Below are 5504 nucleotides of genomic sequence, written 5' to 3' on the forward strand. Positions count from 1 at the left end.
TTTTTATTATTATTCTAAAAATATCAAAAAATAAATCTCACTTATTTTTAATTTTTATTAAGAACTCGTTTATTTTAAAAAATTACACTTGGAGAATAGTTTTTTTTAAAAAAATTCATGTTTTTTTTTCAAAAATCTTGTCCAAATACATAGTTTAACTTCTTTTTTTGTCATTATCAACAAAATTATTTAATAAAAAATTTAATATTTTGTATATTTATAAATCATTTTTCATGCATATCGTGTATAAACAATTGTGAGTATTAATTATTACTAATAAAAAAGAAATTTAAAAAATAAAAATTAAAACAAATTTTTTTAAATATAAAATAATAACTATCAAATCAAATTCTTAAATAACATTAGTCAAAAAACACAATGGAATTCTAAATCCATAGAATCCAAATCCAATTGCAATTTCAAATATCATTTTTAATTCTTCAAAACATAATGTTAATTGAAATAACACTCGTTTATTGGATCCGATGAAATATGAAAAAATTGCATTTGCATCTATATTCATGTTTTACTTTCGATTGGGGTTGGGCGTTCATGTCGGGTACTTCGGATCCCGCCCCAACTCAATCCGATCGGGTAGAAAAAGTGGGGTAGCTCGGGTATTTTTCATGTTCGGGTAGATAAATATTTGGTCATATCGGACCGGGTGTTTGATAGTAAATTCCTACCCAATTGGGTAATTCGGGTTTATTTTCATTTTAAGAAAATTAAATTTATGTATAGATGATATTATAAATTTAATTTAATTAAAATAAAATTGTGTTTTATTTTAGTTGATGATGGTAATATACTATTATTATGTTTTGTCTTTTTTTAAGCGGAAGCCCGAACTCAGAATAATCCAGATTTGAATAACTCGATTATTTGGGTTCAAGTATAGGAATATAAACCCGAACCCGAATAATCTTACTCGCCCTCACCTCTCCTTTCGACATTGTTAATCTAGTTGTTGGGTCAACACTAGGCTCCGTTTCATGGCCCGACCTATTGACACGTGAACCGTATCATATTCAGTTCTGCTTACCAGCCCGGGCAAATATAATCGGGCTTTCCCAATTGGGTTATTTTTCCTGAGCCGGATGTAACAACATAGTTTTCTGTATTTTAGGATGAGTTAAGACATTGTAGCTGGCAAAAACCATTTCTACATTACATTGTCCAAATCATGGAAAAGCAAGAAACTGGACTATTAAATTCATTTTCATTTAAATTATTAGAGTGGTGGGGTTGTTTTTTTTTTTTTTTTTTTACAAAAACTATTGTGAAACGGTTTCATGAATCAATTTCTTGGGTCGAATATCTTATTTGGGTCATCCATGAAAAATTATTACTTTTTATGTTAAGAGTATTACTTTTATTGTGAATATCGATAGAGTTGACCCGTTTCACAGATGAAGATTTATGAGACCGTCTCACAAGTGACTACTCTTTTTTTTTTAAACATATGTTAAACATGTATCTCTCCCGTTTGGAGATGTTTAGACGTATATCTCTATACATATGATATCTAAAATGTTCAGCGCTGAATTGACATTCATATATTGGATGCGATAAAATTTATTCAAATTGTATTCATTTCGATGATGGACACATAGATTAACACGATGAATAAACAACATATCAAAACTATTGAAGCTCACACAATAGTGAATTATATTATATCATCCCGCCGAAATTAATTTTTTTAAAAAAGAAAAATTTATCAACCAAAATTTTGAACTTTAAAATTAATCAGTCCCTCTTTTTACTCAGAATCAAAAACTTAAATTATTAATTCTTACCAATTGAATTCTTACCATATGGATGTGGCCTAGTACATTCCAATATTAATTCACAATTATCAATCTTTTTCTTTCATCAATTTAATCGAATAAACAAATCAATCAAATACGTAATAATTGATGGTATATTTGTTTATGTCGAATGTTGATACGATCCTGGTGAAATGGATGAGCCGGGTAAGTAGCTCCAACGGATCTGCTATCAAGATAATGAAGGGAATAAGAGCAGTGAGATATATCTGTGATGAAGATATATCTCTGTAATATGGCTTCAGCTGTAACATGCACACAATGAAATGAACTCGTGAATGGGCGCCGGAGGGGTGTCCGGCGTGGTCACTCCGATGCTTAAGTCAGCAGGGTACTCAAGCGATAAAACCAATGTAGTCAAGTGTTGACTGTGTGATATTGGTGTGAATGAATGAATGTAAATGTAAAGGGAGAACCTGATATTTATAGTAGGAGAAGTAATGATGACCTCGTTCTGCGTGCTACCTACTAATTATAGTTGGGCGGCTATATTCTGACATGTCAAATCATACACTAGTCACATCCCGCCTGTCTGACTTTGTCAACCACTTGGATTATTGTCAGAGATAGTACAATCGCCCACATCCTATTCTGCTAGTGTACTCGAGTGCGGTGCTCATATCGAGGTGGCTCGGTTAGAATGCCTACCGAGGGCTTATATAAGAGCCCAGGCGATTGGTTGCCCGGGGAGTAGAGCCCGGGCTTGCACCTGCCCGACTTCAGAAGAATCCATCCTGCAGATTGACCCTGATTTGGAAATCCATCTGATATCCTGAGTCATCCATGACCCGGATGACCCGGGCTATTACAGGTGTATCAAATGTCATTTTAGACTTTTTTAATAAAGAAAATTATTACAAGAGATAAAGAAAATGGAAAGTAACACGATTTCAATGTCTGAGACATTGCTCCTGCAAAATCACTGTGAAGGATAGACGGGAGCCCTCGAGGTTGACGATTGTCCAATTTGTAGCTGGCCCTGATTCTCACTTTATACAGAAAATGTAGCTGGCCCAGATCCTCACTTTATAGAGAAAACGATATATATATATATATATATATAAAATAATAATAATCATCCTCAAAGTCTAAAATCACATTCCAAAGATAATAAATATAAATATATTTTTTTATTCTTGTGTTTTTTTTAAATCCTATTCTAGGAGTGGGAGGACTCAAACTCGAGTCATTATAAGGAGGAAACAAGATGAGACCATTGGAATTAAAGCTCAGTTTTTTTTATTCTTGTTTTCAACACAATATATCTTGATGAAAATATCTGTATATTTTAAGAGCGGTAGAATGAAATACATTAATTTCATTTTTGCATTTTTACTACGTTCAGAACAATATTATTAGATTACTCCATATTCTAGAAATCATATAATATTGAGTTCAAATCACATTTATTAGGATAAATATCTAAATTAGATTTAAATTTTTTTTTATCTACGCCCGTTGTATAAAAAAAACAAATAACATTATATATTTTTGACATTTAAGTTTTATTGTGATTTCACATGTAAATACTAAATCGGTATTAAATACTTGTACTGCTAAAAAAAATGATGAATACGAGTTGTCATCTATCAAAATAAATCATGTGGTTGCATTTGAATAGAGTGATTTGACTTCAATAGNCAAGGTGCGGAGCCTTGGGCCGGGGAACATGTCCCGGGACTTGGGAATGGTCGAGGTGCGGAGCCCCGAGCCAGGTTTGAGAACCCTGGGCTTATAAATAACCAAGGTGCGGAGCCTTGGGCCGGGGAACATGTCCCAAGTCGACTTAATAGATGACCGAGGTACGGGTCCTCGGGCCAGAGTACGGGTCCCTGGACTTAATGAGCAGCCAGGGTACGGAGCCCTGGACTTAAGATAATGTGTCGGGGCCTCGCGTCTCCCGGGCTTAAGATAAGATGCCGGGACCTCATATCTCCCGGACTTATGATAATGTGCCGGGGCCTCGTGCCTCCCGGACTTTAAAAGATTTTTGCTTCTCCTGCTATATTAGTTTTATTAAAAACCAAATCACTAACCTGGAAATACTGAATCTGCATTCATTTCCGATAGAGTGAAACTTCTCTGGTTGAGCTAAATTAGGTGACTAATATAGCTGTATGCTACTGAGTACATAGCAAATGCACTTCATGCCAATCCGGGATAGCTGCTGAGCTTTGAGCCCATATGAAATCTACATATAAGATCTGAGTGCCGAGCTGGTCGGACTTGTATGTTTGCCAAGCATAGTTGGGCTTATTTTTGAATGGAAACCATATCTAAGTCTTGAGCTCAAATTCCCACAGACGGCGCCAATGATACGATCCTGGTGAAATGGATGAGCCGGGTAAGGAGCTCCAACGGATCTGCTATCAAGATAATGAAGGGAATAAGAGCAGTGAGATATATCTGTGATGAAGATATATCTCTGTAATATGGCTTCAGCTGTAACATGCACACAATGAAATGAACTCGTGAATGGGCGCCGGAGGGGTGTTCGGCGTGGTCACTCCGATGCTTAAGTCAGCAGGGTACTCAAGCGATAAAACCAATGTAGTCAAGTGTTGACTGTGTGATATTGGTGTGAATGAATGAATGTAAATGTAAAGGGAGAACCTGATATTTATAGTAGGAGAAGTAATGATGACCTCGTTCTGCGTGCTACCTACTAATTATAGTTGGGCGGCTATATTCTGACATGTCAAATCATACACTAGTCACATCCCGCCTGTCTGACTTTGTCAACCACTTGGATTATTGTCAGAGATAGGACAATCGCCCACATCCTATTCTGCTAGTGTACTCGAGTGCGGTGCTCATATCGAGGTGGCTCGGTTAGAATGCCTACCGGGGGCTTATATAAGAGCCCAGGCGTCTGGTTGCCCGGGGAGTAGAGCCCGGGCTTGCACCTGCCCGGCTTCAGAAGAATCCATCCTGCAGATTGACCCTGATTTGGGAATCCATCTGATATCCCGGGTCATCCATGACCCGGGCTCTTACAGGTGTATCATCACACATCCCTTAAATAGTCGGGCTAGAGTCATACTCGCTGTCCCGATTAGTCATGCTTGGATTCCCANATATATTTTAACAAATAACATTATATATTTTTGACATTTAAGTTTTATTGTGATTTCACATGTAAATACTAAATCGGTATTAAATACTCGTACTGCTAAAAAAAATGTTGAATACGAGTTGTCATCTATCAAAATAATCATGGGTTGCATTTGAATAGAGTGATTTCTATTTGACTTCAATAGAATGATTTTCACTCACGAACTTCTAANATATATATTAAAAATGAGAAAGTATAAGATTTCAGAGAAATGAAATTGGAAAAATATTTACAATACTATATATTTTATATTAAATACATAAAAGGTTCACGAAATGTGGACAACTGTATCATTTTTGACGTTTTGAAGTCTTAAAAGTCCAATTTAAGGATGGGAAATAAAAACGGCATTTAAGGATCGAGTTCCAGTTCTTGAAGCTGTGCTTTGTCTTGTTTAAAAACCAATCATTGATTGCACTCGAATATGCGTTGATTACAACAATTTCTACACATTTTGCCTTCGGGCTGCTAGTTCCTCTTCTGGGTTTTTTTCTTTTCTTGGTTAGATTTTGCTCGTCTCTTTTTTTTCCTTGTTTATTTCTGATTATAGGTGGAAAAAT

The sequence above is a fragment of the Primulina huaijiensis genome, chromosome 14 (genome assembly GCF_012295235.1).
Source record: "Primulina huaijiensis isolate GDHJ02 chromosome 14, ASM1229523v2, whole genome shotgun sequence".
In the NCBI taxonomy this organism is placed as follows: Eukaryota; Viridiplantae; Streptophyta; class Magnoliopsida; order Lamiales; family Gesneriaceae; genus Primulina; species Primulina huaijiensis.